This window comes from Cricetulus griseus, chromosome 2 (assembly GCF_003668045.3).
Source record: "Cricetulus griseus strain 17A/GY chromosome 2, alternate assembly CriGri-PICRH-1.0, whole genome shotgun sequence".
NCBI lineage: Eukaryota > Metazoa > Chordata > Mammalia > Rodentia > Cricetidae > Cricetulus > Cricetulus griseus.
Window position 1 is genome coordinate 437,618,187 of NC_048595.1, and position 17,362 is coordinate 437,635,548.

The window sequence follows — 17,362 nt, forward strand, 5'->3', positions numbered from 1 at the left end:
CACCACATTTGCACACACACACATGCATGCATAATACACATACTCACAAAATAAATTAAAAAAAAAAAGTCCATTGGAGCATCAATGGTAGGATATGCTGAAAGGGCGGAGGTAAGAATATAGTTCTAGCCACGGCTGCACATCTTAAGCTAGCTGTGGTAGCACACACCTTTAATCCCAGCACACAGGAGGCAGAGGCAGGCAGCCAGAAATACATACTGAAACCATCTCAAAAAATTAAATTCGGGGGCTGGAGAGATGGCTCAGAGGTTAAGAGCACCGACTGCTCTTTCAGAGGTCCTGAGTTCAATTCCCAGCAACCACATGGTGACTCACAACCATCCGTTATGAGATCTGGTGCCCTCTTCTGGTGTGCAGATATACATGGAAGCAGAATGTTGCATACATAATAAATAAATAAAATCTTTTAAAAGATTAAATTCAAATTTAAAAACAAAAAACAGGTTTAGAGAGGTGGTACCATGGCTAAGAAAACTGGCTGCTCTTGCGGAGGATCTGAGTTTGATTCCTAGGGCCCACACTGAGGCTCATAACCATCTGTAACTCCAGTTCCAGAGGACCCAAAGCTCTCTTCTGTCCTCTACAGGGACCAAGCATGCTCGTGGTGCACACACATACGTGGAGGAAAAATGCTCATACACATAAATACAAATCTAAATGAGGAACATGTATAACAGAATGATAACTTTTAATCCAGCCACCCCAGCATCCAGTTACTCTCTTACAGATGCCTCTTGATTTACCATGGGTTTAAAAATATCGTCAGTAAAAAAAAATGCATGTAATATATCTAATACCATAGCTTAGCTTAGCTTGGATTGGCCTCTGACTGAGCAAAACACCTCTGACAAAGCCCATTTTGTAATGAAATGTTGAAGATGTAATGTGATTTATTGACTATCACACTCACTGAGTAGGATGGCTGCGTGGCTGATTCTCACCCATCATGAACCAAAACCATCAGGACTGACTGCATATCATTCCACTCATTTTCTTATTCTTCTCTCTCTCTCTCTCTCTCTCTCTCTCTCTCTCTCTCTCTCTCTCTCACACACACACACACACACACACACACACACCTACGACAATGGACTCTTCTGTGCCTGCGCCTCTCCTTTTTCTCCATCAGAGCTCTCATTGAAACGAGTAACAACACAGACTCTGAATCAAGCTGACTAAAGCAAAGAGAGAATTCCACATCCTTGAGAAAGGCTGGGCCTGGTGGTACGCATCTGTAGTGTGAACCTGTACCCCAGAAACGGGCAGTGCTGGGGCGAGAGGATCACATGGTGAAGACCAGCTCTGGCAACTGAGTGAGACCCTGGCTCAAAATGTAGAAAAAGTAGAAAGGAGCCTGGGGCTATAGCTCAGGGATAGAGCATCTGCCTCATGTAGGGAGACACTGTAACCACGCCTCCTAAAGGAGTGGCTACAAGGTGTGCCTGACCACGCCTGCCTGCGAGGGCGTGGTCAGGGTGATGTGGGGGAAGGTTTAAGAGTGAGGGGCACCCACGTGGAAGCCCTTTCTTACTTTTCATCATCGGCTTGCTGTACTTATTCCATGCCCTGCCGGCTGGCTAAGTTGCTGTAAGTAAGGCATCTCCCTAATAAACACCCTTATATTTTTACCTGACTCCATATTGGTAATTCTCCCATTAGCCTCACACACACAGCACCTCTCATTCTCTCTCATCCCCTCCTCCAGCTCCCTCAAGTGAGGCCAAACTGCTGATGCACCAGGCCCTAGACATTGGGTGGTGGTGTTCACCGGTGTACAGGCCCTGCATGGAAAGGTGGTTTCCACCCAACTCTTCCCTAACCGCCTCAACGGCAGGAGGCCCCTGGGGGACGAGTGCAGCCAAGGCCGGCTCCAACTCTATTTTTGTGCCTACTGCATTCTCCCCGTGGTCCTGGATACCAGGAGAGAGATCCCAAGATGCAGAGAAGGGTGTCAACGCAGTCTACCCCCAGAGGGAACCCTGCACCCGTGGTTAGAATGTTGCTTTTAGCTTATGTTATTATACTAGAATTTTTTTATAGCTGAACAGCAATTGGGCATTCAATAAAATATCCAAATAATTCAAAAGCACATGCTTCCACTGTACCCCAGGGTTTCAGTCATTCTTTCCAGAGCTAACCATGCGCAACAGCTACTTGCAAATTTTCTCTAAGAGTTTCTAGTTATAATCATATCTTCATACATATACATAAGCATGTGTCTTTGGAATTAAAAAAAAAAACCAACCCACTATACCTACAGTTCTGTCCCTTGCTTTTCCAGTGAATAATGTTTCTTAGAAATTGTTTCACATGAGTAAACATGACTCAATTCTCTCTCTCTAATACTCTCCTTGAAATCATTATGTAGACTGAGCATCCCTCATTCAACCAGAAGCCTATTAACAAACATTTAGGCTTTCCAAGTGTCTCCCTGGGCAACAAAGAATTCCACATCATACATCCTTGTAGCTTATTTCTTTGCTACATCGTCACTGTCAAGAGAATTCCCATTCCTTGGTTTTTTCTCATTACCACAGCTTGTTTGTTTGTTTGTTTTATTTTTCAAGACAGGGTATCCCTGTAGCTTTGGAACCTGTCCTGGCACTCACTCACTCTGTAGACCAGGCTGACCTGGTCTAGATAGCAGTCTGCCTCTGCCTCCCGAGTGCTGGGATTAAAGGGGTTTGCCGCCACTGCCTGTCTTCTAGGGAGCATGTGAGAAGAAAAGATTTGGACATCTTTGGGTGGAGAGTGGTGGAGGTGTGTGCCTGAATGCACACGTGTGTGCAACTGCGGATGGAGGCAGAGGAGGCCGGTCAGTGTCGAGGGTCTTTCTCTGTCACTCTGCACCATGTTTCCCCCTTTGTTTGTTTTTTGAGACAGAATCTCTCACTGAACCTGGAACTCACTGGGAGCTACAGATGCACTCCACTGTGCCGAGCTTTTGTGAGTGCACGGGACGGCACTCAGATCCGTGCCCATTGACCCTTACCCCATCCCACCCCAGCCCCAAATGTGGGTATGTTAAAGATCGTAAGTGGAATGCCATTCCCCAACTCTTTGTAACCCTATTTAAAAGAAAAATCTGTACATATAGACATGCAGACATATTTACAGACGGACAGACCCTTTATTGAGTGTTATGTTAAACATTGAAGGCACACAACTTGACCCAGGTGGCTTCCTAAGGGTCTTTTTTTTTATTTTAATTTAAATTAGAAACAAGCTTCTTTTACATGTCAATCTCAGTTCCCTCTCCTTCCACTCCTCCCATGCCCTCCGCAGACCACCCATCCCAACCCCTTTCTGCTCCCCAGGGAGCGTGAGGCCTTCCATGGGGATCTTCAAAGTATGTCATATCATTTGGAGCAGGGTCTAGGCCCTCCCCAGTGTGTCTAGGCTGAGAGAGTACCCCTCTATGTTGAGTGGGCTCCCAAAGTCCATTCGTGTACTACGGATAAATACTGATTCACTACCAGTGGCCCCATAAGTTATCCAGACTTCCAAACTGAGTTCCTCCTTCAGGGGGTCTGAACAGTCCTATGCTGGTTTCCCGGTTGTCAGTCTGGGGTCCATGATCAACCCCTTCTTCAGGTCAGCTGTTTCTGTGGGTTTCTACAGCCTGGTCTTGACCCCTTTGCTCATCACTCCTCCCTCTCTGCCCTAAAGGTCTTATGCTTTCTTGTATATGAACTTTTCTTAGGCTCGTGTCACAGAGATCCAAAAAGGCACCACCTTTCCCATGATGAGTACTTTTAGACCAGTGCTGCTGGCTGGTTTTACATCAACTTAACACAAGCTAAAGTCATCAGAGAGGAGGGAACCTCAACTGAGAAAATGCCTCCGTAAGATTAGGCTGTAGGCAAGCCAGTAAGGCATTTCTTAATTAATGTTTGATGGGGAGGGCCTAGCCCATGCTGGGTGGGGCTGTCCCTGGGTTGGTGGTTCTGGGTTCTAGAACAAAGCAATCTGAGCTAGCTATGAGAAGCAAACCAGTATGCAGCATCCCTCCACGGCCTCTGCATCAGCTCCTGCCTCCATTCAGGTTCCTGCCCTGTTTGAGTTCCTGCCCTCACAACTTTTGATGATGAGCAACATGTTATATGGAACTGTGGGTGAAATAAACCCTTTGCTGCCCGAGTTTCTTTGGGCATTGGTGTTTCATCACAGCAATAGAAACCCCAGCTAAGACAGGACCGCTGTGATGTAGCAAGTGCCTCCGAGGACTTTTCGGGGACCTCGGCAAGAGTCCTCCAGCTCAGGACCCCCAGGTAACTTTTGCTAAGGGTAGAATGGTAGAAGAGTCCTGCTGTAGGAGGCTTAGAAGAAATGCCAAATGGCAGGCTGTTTCCTCCTGACAAAAGTACTCAGAGTGCCACAGACCAATCTCAAAAACAGCTAGTGTGACCTGGAAGCTGCAAGGCAAACTTTAGAGTGATGACAAAAGCAGGCTCAAGTCCATTGCAGGACCCAGGGAATAACTTCATAATAGCAAAGACAATAAACTTACAAGAGTCACCTTTGAGATCACTGACAGCAGAAAACCAAGTACTGCAAAAGTAAGTAAAAAGAAGAAAAACAAAAACCTCGGGGCACATGTATGTCTGGGACAAGGTGATGCTCAGGAAGACTCCATGGATGAACCCACCAAATTAGGGAGAAGGAAACATTTGAGACTTGGGGAGATAGCTCATTGGTAAAGTGCCTGCCATACAAGCACAAGGACCCGAGTTCAAGCCCATAAGCCACCAAAAAAAATCCCCAGCATAGTGGTGTGTTCCTGTAACCCCAGCTTTGTTCCCGTGTAGAGACAAGTGGATCCCTCACACTCATGGCCAGCCGGCCTGAGCTTCAGTTCCAGTAAGAGACCTTGTCTCAAAACATAAAGGTCAGAAAGATTGAGAAAAGACACCTGACATTGACCTTGGGCCTACACACATGAGTATCGGCACCTACACTTACCCACAAAACAGCTGGACATGGTGGGGCACACTTTAATCTCAACACTTGTGAGCAGAGGCCGGAGGACCACTTAAGCTCACAAGTTCAAGACTAGACTGTACAACAGGGAGACCACCTGCAAAAGGAAAAGAAGGCTGGAAGGGAAGGAGGGAAGAGAGAAACAACAGATAGCAAAAGGAGAAAATTAGTCTGGTCAAAAGCTATGATCAAGGCTGCTGGGATGTGCCTACATCGAGACTGCGGTGGGTGTATGTGCCTGCGTAATAGACAAGACCCAGCCGTTGCCATCCCCAGGAGAACTACCCTAAAGGTCCCATTTAAATTACTGAAAGACTCCAAATGGGTCCTTCTCAGAATGTGATCTTTGAAGCTAGAAGATGTACTCTCTACCAACAGACATAAAGGAATAAGGTTGAAAAAATTACTTCCAGCAAATGGCAAGGTTATTGGAGGTCTGAAATATTAATCCTCTCAATTTCCTCCAAGGGCCAAGGAGAATTCATTTTTTAAAGACTCTTCAAAGGAGGGCTGATGTGATGGCTCAATGGTTAAGAGCACTTGCTGGTCATACAGAGGACCTGAGTTCAGTTCCTGGCACCCACATGGAGATTCACAATGGTCTCTGTAACTCTCTAGGGATCGGACACCCTTTTCTGGTCTGTGGTACACATACAAGCAGCAAACTCTCATAACAAAATGAAAACAAATAAATCTTTTTAGAAAAAGAATCTTTTAAAAGAAACTAGGTCTACACAGAAATAAGATTAAAAGGCATAAATGTACTCTGGGAAAGAGATGAAACATCCATCCTTAGAGAAGACAAGGCACTTATAGACCAGTTCATACTCAATCTAAGACCTGGAGCTACGGCACCTCCTATTCCAGCCAGTCCAGGCCTGCAGCAATCTGCAGACTGCACTGTAGGTGACTGGGTCCCTCCACGTCAGAAGATGGTTGCTAAGACAATGCTAGACATCCAAGAAACTGATGGGGAGCCAAGCAGAAAGTGTAAGATTTAAACTTTTAGTTTATAGTTACTGTGTGTGTGTGTGTGTGTGTGTGTGTGTGTGTGTGTGTGTGTGTGTGTGTACATGTGCCACAGCAAATGTGTGGTGGTCAGAGGGCAACTTATACAACTAGGTTCTCTTCTTCTACCATGTGGGTCCCCTGGGATTAAACCTCAGGGTATCAGGGTTCCCTGCAAGTGCCTTTACTCACCGAGCCATTTCACCAAGCCAAATGTAGGATTTTTTTTAAAAAGAACCTTAAAGTAACCACTGACTACTAAAAATAGGTATCTGTGAGAGCAGAAGGAGGACTAGTTGAGAGGAGAAAGGGGACTCAGCAAGATATATGAGATAATGGTGAACATGATCAAAATACATGAATATATGTGAAAATGTCATAGTGAAACCTGTTATGTAGATTGATATTTGCTGAATTCTGTGGTTAAAACAGAACATTTGTTCTTCAAAATCACCAAAGAAGATAAAGATAAAGAACAAAAACACCACACTATTCAGCACAGAGTAAATATAAACAGGAAAGAAGTTAGCATAGAAATAATAGTAAATATGAAACATCCAAACTGTTCTCTCCCAACATTCTCAGTCCAGTTAAAACCCTTCATTCAAGCCGGGTGTAGTGAGTGAAGCACCCCTTAATCCTAGCACTTGGGAGGCAGAGGCAGGCAGATCTCTGTGAGTACAAGGCCAACCTGGTCTACATAGTGAGTTCTAAGCCAGCCAGGGCTTCATAGAGAAATCCTGTAAAACAAACAAACATCAACAACAAACCACAAGCATTATTCAACTCTGCTCTTAATCAAGGATACACAAGTGGCACAGTGTTCAATGTGACAGTCCCATGACAACAGAGAAAACAAACCGAAGCAGGCTCTGATGGCAAATGGCAGAACCATCAGAGCCTAGGAATAAAGTCACCCAGCATTGGGAAGGTTATTTTCTGGGGGAGGAGCGGGTATGAGAGGGAGTGGGGAGGGGGTGTGATACTCTACTCGGTGTGTGGCACTGGCATAATGAAACCCACTACTTTGTACAACAGATGCACGCTAATAAAGAGAGGAAAGGGTTCAGGTTTTTTTGTTTTGTTTTGTTTTGTTTTACTTTTTTGTTTTTGTTTTGTTTGGTTTTTTGGTTTTTTGAGACAGGGTTTCTCTGTGTAGCTTTGGAGCCTATCCTGGCACTCGCTCTGGAGACCAGACTGGCCTCGAACTCACAGAGATCCGCCTGCCTCTGCCTCCCGAGTGCCTCTGCCTTCCTGATTAAAGGCATGCACCACCAACGCTGGGCTTGTTTTGTTTTTTTATTACTAAAGGAAAATACACGCTGGGAGTGTAGCTCAGTGGTAAAGCATCTATTTGTCTGGTGTTCTCAGGGCCTAGAAAGCTCCAGCATCTCATAAACAAAATAAAAGAAGAGAAGGAAGATAAAACCATGAAGGCCAGTATTGCAGACTCGTGTACAAACTGCACAGTACAGAAGCGTGCAGAAGACAGAATTCAGAGATGTGCTAACAAAGGCGAATTTCGTCAGAGACTTTAACAGATTCAAACAGGCCAAGCAGAAGAAACATGTCAGAATAGAATTAAACAAACAGTATAATTGATACTATTCTACAGTTCTTGAGTCTGGTTTTAAGTGCATAAGTAACTTATTTTTACCTACATATACCCAAGAAACAATGGCCAATATGGATTATCTGTCTAGCAAGAATAAAACACCTATCAAAACACCACAGTAGGACGGTGTGGTGGTGGATGTATGCTTTTAATCCCAGCATTTGGGAGGTAGAGGCAGATGGATATCTTTGAAGTTGAGGACATACATACATATATACATACATACATACTTGCATGCATGCATGCTCTGGTCAACACAGAGAGTTCCAGGCCAGCCAAACTACATAGTGACAGCCTGTTTCAAAAGACAAAGCAAAACAAAACTTAAGGCAAAAATCATGTTGTCTATATTCTCCAACCACATACAAAAAGTATAGAAGAAAAATAATTGGCTGTTTAAAACTAAAGCAAAAACCAGGAAACAAAATGCTTGAGATGTAGTCATGAATGCAAGACATTTTTGATTTGTTGTTTAAGATATTAATTCACACGACGCAGCCCAAACCATTTGGAGACAAATATATTGCCCTGGCTGCCATAATTTATATTGTTGGTTTTTAAGAGGGTAAAGTGGGGAGGGGAAAACTAAATAAGTGAATTCCCCCCCCCCTTGAGCACTTAGAAAGGTGGGGTAAAGAGTCCCAGAGAAACTGGGGAAAAAATAATGACAAAGACAGAAATACCAGAATCCAGAAGTGTAATGGGTGGGCCGAGAGCAGGCACTGCTCTAAACTATGGACATATATCTAATGTGATCCTCAGCTATTATCAAGAAAGCAAACTGAAATGTTTAATTAGGTGCAGGACACATTAAACTCGGAAGGAAGGAGATAAGTACAGCAAGAAACACTGTCTGTCTCTGTGTGCAACCACACAAACCCCTCACACGGCCGAAGACTGACAGCATGAAGCACCATTTACCAGAACTGAGCAAGAAGGAGAAGCATCCCTTAGACTAGTGATCATGAAAGAGATAGCGTGCCATTAAAGGTTGCTGAATCAAGCAGGCGCTTACTTCAGTGTTTTAAGCAATCGGTAATTCCCATACGCTATGAACTATGTGAGAATACCAGATAACATTAATGGGTGTCTGCCACCGAAGTGCGCCCCAGAACCAAACTTGATATGTGAAGCACTAATGAGAAGAACCAGTGCTAAGCGTATGCATGCAGCCATCCTAATCCAGAGGCTACCAGGTAGAGTTCAGTGTATTGCGATTACAAACCCTGTAAACAAGGCATAAGCCAGTTTCAACTGGGACAGCTACTAGCATTGTGGGTCACATCATTAAAGTGAAAATGAAAAGCCACCTGCTTATATACAGTTTTTCATGACAGTTCATTAAATGAAGAGATAGAAAGCACTTCTTAGAACGATTAGGAGTAACTTGCTGATGATACCATAGCAACTTTATGTTTAATGGTAAAATAATAAAAGCATTCTTATTGAAATGAGATACCAGCACTCAGATACCCCAGAAAATGTACTGAGAAATTTGGCAGATAAAATGAGACATCTCCCACCCCTGAAAAAAAAAATCAATAAAGGTGCAGCCGGTGAGTTGAGACTATTAGATTCCATTGGTAAGAAGTAACTTGAGTCTTCACCTGACGATAGGCAGATAAAGACACTCAAACTTGGTAAGGAGCTGCATTTGAGAAAAAGTGAGCCAGGGGGAAAAAGTTAGACGGAAATTGAACAGACAACCTGCTTGTAACAGTCACTAGATAGGACTCTGTCAATTTAGGATATCTGAAAAGTGGAAGATAAGGCATGAGGTACAATCCCCAAAACAGAGGAGACAGAGAGTGAGAGAGACGGAGGGAGGGAGAGGGAGAGAGAGAGAGAGAGGGCAGGCCTGGAGAGTTGGCTCAATGGTTAAGAGCACTCATTATTCTTACAAAAGACCCAAATCTCAGCCCCCACAACATGGCCATTCCCACTCATCTGTAACTGCAGTCCCAGGGAATCTGAAGTCCTCTTCTGAACTCGTGAGCACCTGGCACACATTGTATAAACACTCATGCACATAAAATAATAAAAAATAAATTCAAAAGTAAATTAATTAAAAACTATAGATAAAAAGCCAGCACAGATTTGCAGAACAGAAATTTTCTTTTAAAAATTAAAATAAAAATAATATACTGAATAAAACAGAGTGCAACGAATATTTTTAGATAACAATGTTCTTTCTCTATGAGGAGATGCTAGGTAAACAGGCAAAGGACACAGAAAAGCATTTACTGGGAGATAAAATGTCAAGTTTGAGAAGCCAAGCAAGGACTCATCAATACTCAAATGAGTATGCCAGTACATGACACAGAACTTAGAATATCTGACTAATCATAAGCCACAAAAATCATACTAGTTTTCTATCGGGCAACTCTTAGGCTTTAAACAAACTATGTAAAAGAAAAAAATATGTAGAGAAATGTGTTCTTTCTGGCATTTTTTTCTAATAATAAAAAATACACACATTAAAATACTAGGCAATGGTTAATTTCACTACAGTAAGTCCACTCAACGGAAAATTTTTGATGCTATGTTTATGCTGACTAGGTTACATAAAAACCCACAAACTATAATATTATACATTCAGAATGATTGCAACTGTGATTTTAAAAAACCCACACACAGAAGAAAAAAAAAACTAGAAAAAAATTTCCATATACCAGACAGCATTATACTCTAGCAGTTGGATGGTTGGTGATTTTTTTAATTAGCCATTTTATTTATTAATTTTTAAACACATATTCTTAACATAATAATACAGGAAAACATGGAATTCAACATAAGATTCTTTAAATATTATATCACAAACCAGGAACGGAAGGAAAATGATAAAAATAGCTTTTGAAACCGTGTGGTCCGGATTTACTCAAGGTGGGGTAAGGGTGTGAGGGTCACAAAATGAAGAGATGCGTTTAACTGCCGGGTGCTCAGCTGAGGGGGCATTACCTTCTTAGAGCAGAGAGAGTCATTTTGTTGTTGTTGTTTGGTTGTTTTTGTTTGTTTGTTTGTTGTTTTTTTTGGGTTTTTTTTGTTTTTTTTTTTTTTTTTTTGGAGATAGTGTCTCTCTATGAAGTTCTGGCTGTCCTGGAGCTCACTGTATAGACCAAGCTGGTTTCAAACTCACATAGTTCCGAATGTATCCACTATTTTCAACTTTTTTTTTTAATAGCCAGGTTGAAGGGTACATGTCTATCATCTCAACACTCAGGAAGCTGAGTTAGGAGGAGCTCAACTGAAGCCAATTTGGGCTATTTGAGACTCAATCTCAAAATAAATAAGTAAATAAAGTGGGTCAAAGTAAATATAAATATAACTATCTACAATATAATTATCACAAAGTTTGGTGAGCTATTAAAAGATGTAAATGCAGACATCAGAGTATTAGTATTTTCCAATTTGACATTTATGTTAAATGATCTTATCTACTTTGAAAAGATAAAAGGAAGAGAAATTTTATGATGAAACTGAAATCGAAAAAATCAGTCTCAAGATAGAAGGGGGCAGCTCTACTGAAGTTAACACAAACACAATAAAGCATTTAATATTAATATCTTGTATGAAAAAGAGTGTCCACTTCAAATCCAAATATCTTTAATGGATAAGAAACAGAGAAAATGAAAGGGCTCGGCATGCTAACGTGAATGGCTTCACCTCACTTCATTTGGGCTTGTATTATGCTAAACAGAAAGAAATGGGAAAATATTTTTTTTCTAGCCAAAAGAATTGCTAGGGTAACAAAGACCCTACAATAATAATAGCTATGGCAAATAATGAAATTTGAAACACTCAATCTATGTTCCAGTGAGCACAGTGAAAAAAAATACACCCTGGGAATGTGCCAGAAATGCAAAGTGAGGGAAAGGGAAAACTAATTGTGTTTAGCAACTTTGGTGAATGACTCTAAAAATATCATTAGTCAAATAGAGAGGGGAGAGCTCTGGTCAGCCCGGTTTCCAAGAGAGCTAACAGCACAGACGAGTGAGCAAAATTTGAAATTAGGGAGTCTGTGTGGACAGGAGGTCTCATGCTGCGTCTAACCCACTCCTGAGTTCAGGCAGGCCTGAAGAGCAAAATGGTTCAACGCTCCTTCTTGGACCACAGTCGGTTATCGGAGCATCAGGGCCCCCTCATCCACAGACCCTTGACTAACATGGAAATGGCTTTTCTACACGTTCTTGTCTAAGATCTTCTAGCATAGTCTTTTAAATAATGTGAGTCAGAGATAAAATCAGAAGTGTGTTGCTGAAATAATGGACAAATAGAGACACACAAAAACACAGAGATGAAGCTAACAAGAATTTCTAAGTATTCTTTCCCGTATAGAGGAAAGTAAGAAGCAAGGTGAACCAAGACTATCCTGACACAATTTGGAAGAGGAACAGAGCCTGCAGTCATCTTTCTTGGCTCTAGTCACCCTGCACCCCAAGGTTGTTTGGTTGTAAGGGCTCCAGATGAAGAGCTGCAGAACCTGGAAGAAGCAGATAGGTTGAGCCCAGCTCCTGACCCATAGAGGGGAGAGCCCATCCTGCAGGGCTCAGGACACAAGTCCACAGTGTGACTTCACAGGGACGTAGGAAGAGTAGCCACCAGTAGCCACCGGCTGCTTCAGGGAGCTGGCCTGTTTTGCTGTAAGTACTTCCCAAAGCAAAGATCCTCGTTGTGAGTGAGTGAGCTCCCTGACCTTAGAGGTATGCCAGAAAAGCAGGAGCCAGCTTATCCAGAATATTATAGAGAGAATGTTCATATATTTTTGCTGTGGGATGTTTTTTGTTTTTAGCCCTGAAGTCTGAATCTTTTCTTAACATAGTGTTTTTTCTAAAGTTTAATAAAGAGAAAAGTATCCACCACATGGAAGGCACTGGCCCTGGCTCTAGTCCAACTCTGGCTCTATCAGGAGAAATGGCTTTAACTTCACTCGCCTGTCTATAAAACTTTGCTTAGTCTGGGAGTTTGGAGTCTCCTCACCACACTGGTTCTTACTGCCAGCTCCTCCACGCAACAATATGAATATTTGTAACTGTAGCCCCTGTGCCCAGGGTGCCCCCATCTAACACACTGGGGCGGGCCAAAGGTACGTCTTCACAGCTGAGACTGGGAAACCAAGCCATAGACTCAATACCATCAAGCCCTCCTTTCCCTGCAGTGGTCCACATTTTCCAGACGTCACAAGTAACAGGAACAGCACACACACACACACACACACACACACACACACACACACACACACACAGAGAGAGAGAGAGAGAGAGAGAGAGAGAGAGACAGAGACAGAGACAGAGACAGAGACAGAGACAGAGAGACACACACAGAGAGAGAGAGAGAGAGAGAGAGAGAGAGAGAGAGAGAGAGGAATGTTTTCAGGCCAAGAGGATTCCACTCCCCTAGACTACAGAAAGCTCATCAGTGCCCAGCCACTGCCTAGACAGACCTCTAGGGGTCTAGACTGAGATGGCACCCCTGAACATGGGAAAGCCCAGCTGGTTAGCTTCAGGAATTCAGGTGGAGGAGGTACAAGCATTCTGTAGACCAGTGCCACCCGTCCAGTCCCCTTGCTTGAAGTCCTAGTGTTCTGGAGATCACCAAGTTAGAATGCAAACACCAACCCCAAAGCAGCAGAGATGACTGTGCCATGCAAGGACACGAGGTGGGAACCTGAGATGGCTCAGTCAGTAAAATGCTGGCCTTACAAGCAAGAGGTCTCAGGTTTGATTCTCAGAACCCACATAAAAACTAGGTGTACCCCTATCATCCCAGCTGTGGAAAGGTAGAGGCAGGAAGACTCCTGGGGCTTGCTGACCAGCAGGTCTAGCCAAGTCAGTGAGCTAGCCAAATCAGTGGGAGACCCTGACTCAAAAGATAAGGTAGATAGCAATTAAGGAAGACACATAACATTGACTTCTGGCCTCTATATACACACACAAGTGCAATTGCACACATGCACCACACACTCACAAAGCAATGCATATGAATCTCCTTGATACTAGGAGTGGCTGCTCTTGAGGGAAGAGTGAGGCTGGGAGAGTGGAGGGGTAGCTGAGAGATTTGAGATCTGACTAGCTATGTACTCAGTACTCCACAGATCTGGTGAGACACATTCTGGGTGCACATCTTACAAACGAGGAAAGCAAGGTTCAGAGAGTCTGCCCAAAGTCAGATGAACACAGTGGCTCCAGCCTGTAATCTCAACACTCAGCAGGCTGAAGCAATAAGTTTGCCATGAGTTCAAGGCCATCCTGGGCAACATAATGAGTTCTAGCTTAATCTGTAGAGGAAAAGTTCAGGCAGACAGAGAGGGACCAACAGGGGCTCACATCACAGACCCATGTTCCTGGTCATCCCATAGGATTTGCCCTCTGTTGGTTAAGTGGGGACTATTAGGAATCAGCTATGGTCAACAGGGCGAGCATCCCTGCTAACCAGGAATGGTGCCACGATGAGAACCATACATCTTTGCCTTATTACACCAACACACACAAAAACTCATTCTTGAGAGGGTCTCACTAAACGAAAGAATGAAAGGCAGGCATGCAGGTAGGAGGGCAGACTGATCTGTTTCAATGACTAGTGCTCCCTCAGGGGAGCACAATAGGAGAAGAACCTTCCAGGAGGCTATCCATGGTACTGTACACACCCCTGCCTGACCCCCACCTCAAACAGCACAAAGCCCAGTCCAGGACAAACCAGAAGGCATTTCCTGACCTGTCCTCACTGTCAAGGAAGAATCTAGAATTTTGGGGGTTCTAAACACCAGTGTGTGTTCTCTCCCAGCCTCTCCATGAGACACTTGGCCAGAGTTCAAGAACAATCCTGCTGTAGGATATCAGTCTGAACTAACCACTTGCTTGCCAGGGTACAAGAAGGTCCCATCATTTACTGTCCTCAAGAGTCAGTAAAAAGGGGACCAATACCCCTCCATCCGCAGAGAGGTAAACTGAGGCTAAGCAAATAATACGAATGATAAGCAGCTAGGTCTTGGTTCCCACACCCACCCATGGCTCATCAGGAGCCTTTTGCTCAGGGGTTGTAGGACAACTCCAGAGAGTATGTAATCTCTGGTGCTTGGTGATTTCCCAGCAAGATTTTGGGGGAGTGGACTGTGGGCCAGTGGAGGTTGATGGCACGCAAGCCAAGCTGGCTGGGGAGGGTGCCTGTGTTGATATGGGGAGCTTCCCCCACCCCGACCTGCAGCCTTGACTCAAATCAGGAGGAAGTTGAGGGTTCGTAGAAAAATGTCACCCATTATCAGGGACAAACCGGGTCTGCCTACTGTAAGCTGCTGCTGTCACATAGTACAGTGTACTCAGGGGCAGCGGGCTGGCCTGCTACCTGGGGAAGCCCATTGGTCTAGGACAGGTGTGGACAGAACCCAGACCTTCAGGAAAGCAAGATCAGGTCAGAGGCACCGGGCCTCAGCTTCTCTAAATGACCCAGAGACTGTTACCTGGAGGTGGTCCCGTGCAGCTGATTGAGCTCTGAGGTGTCATAGCTCCTCCAAGACACAGCCACCTGCAAGCTCTGGGCAGAGCCACTTCCCCTCTTTGAGCCTGAACTTCCTTGGGGGGTGGGGGTGGGGGTGCAGGGGTGGGGCCAGAGACTCCCAAGCAGCTCCCAAGTTAACCTGTTTGGCTTAGGGGCTCTTCCTCTGGGGCCCAGAAAAGGGTTCGGCAGGGTCCACACCCCTCTGAGGAGAGCTAGAATGTTGGGCAAGCAGAGCGAATTTCCACAAAGTGGGTCCACTCTCTTCTGTCCCCGTAGATGTACACTCATCCAGCTTTCCAAAAATAAAAATAAAAAAAAGCCAAGAACTGAGGGGGCAGGCATGGATGTGAGGGTGGAGATATGAGGAGTGCAGACCTGGGACATTTTCTGAAGAGAAGGAAGCTTCTCACAGCTGACATTCCCACGAGAGCATCACTTCAGGGGAGGGGTGATTCAGGAGGGTCACCAGGACATCCAGCACTTTTGGTTTAGGACAGAGAAACACTGGCCAGAGAGGAAAGTGGAAGGTGGAAGGCTTCATATTTAGGCCATCGTATGATCCATCCTGGGCTTACATCAGACCCACACAGGTGTCTTCAAGGACAATCAGCAGATAGCTCCCTGGGGCCCTTCTTCAAAGGAAAGCTGAGCCAGCCCGTGAGGGTACGCAGCACGGAGCCCTCACACATTCCAGGCAATTAGGAAAGTCTGGCTGACTTGCAGCCTGGCACCAAAGCTCTTGTGCCAGGAGGAGCCAGGGGGCCCCTTGGAGTGTCAAGGCAAGGCTATTTTTACAGATCATGCATGCTGTGACTTTCATGTGTCTACAGGAATAGAAACTCCTCAAGGTGGCTCTGGGTGATTCATAGCAGTACACGGGTGCTCCCTGCATAAATATCAGCTTCCGTGGGAAGCAGGGGTCCTCCAGAGCTTGGGCTCCCACTGTTCTGTGAAGTCACTGACAGATCTGTAGCAGCCATTCCAGCCCTTGCTGTCACTGATGTGATCACCCTAGGCTACGCATGGTAACACCAGGCGACAGGACACGAGACTAAACTGCCGTCAGAGCCAAGATATCCCCAGCCACACACTCTCCAGAGCCTGGCTACAGGACAAGGCAGAACACCTAGACCAGCAAGAACAGAGCAGCCAAGAGCTTGACAGACAGGAGACATGCAGATGTTGTCCAGAGCCTAGGTCTAGAGGCCCAGCAAGGGATTTACAGGGCCCTGCTGCTCCTCAAACAGGGCTCACCCACCTCCCGCTACTCTCTCTCTCTCTCTCTCTCTCTCTCTCTCTCTCTCTCGTGTGTGTGTGTGTGTGTGTGTGTGTGTGTGTGTGTGTGTGTGTGTGTGNCTGTGCAATTAATGTGTGTTACATAAATGAACAGTATGGATCTTGTTCCATCTCTCTCTTCTACGCGTGTGTGTGTGTGTGTGTGTGTGTGTGTGTGTGTGTGTGTGTGTGTGTGTGTGTATGTTGAGAGTCGGGGAGGCAAGACTTCACGTACCCCAAGACTGTACTCAAACTCACCATACAGCTGGGATTATGGATGGCTTCCATCCACTTCATATACACTTTTTTAAAAAGGAATATGATTTGCTGTTGCTTGCTATTTAAATGTTCAAATGCATGGTCATGAGCCAAATATGCACACAAAGACATTTAGTAAAGTTATGTAAGCTGTCACTGGCCTCCTCCCCTCAGAGCTCTGCAAACCCTGGGAAAATGGAATGTCTCTGCAGCAGTCCAGCACAGACCTGCACAAGGCCTGCCCACAGCTCAGAGCCCTCTCTCTAGCTCCCCCATCCCTGGGAGACCTGAAAATCATAAATAAAAAACTTTCTCGGGAATTCCCTAAGCCTGGGATCTCTACCTTGATCTACCCTACCTTCTTGTCCCTAAGAGCAAGCTAGAAGCTTCGGCACCTGGTTGGGCTCCTGCCTCCTTTCAGAGGGAGCCCCACAGGGATGATACCATAGCACATACCTCCAACTCCATCAAGTGCATCAGACATCAAGAGAGCTCCAGGAAGCAGCTCCTTCTAGGGCAAAGAGCAGGCCCTTTAGACTTGCCAAAGACCTACTCCACATACCACATCCTCTCCTGACGCTGCTCCATTCACCCTTCAGCCATCAGAGGCCCCAGCACCCACTCTGAGGGACAGACTTGTCCATTCAGGGGCTTAAGCTGGGCCAGGCAGGGAGCAGGGCAGGACCATGTTGGGGAAAAGCCATAGGTGTAGAG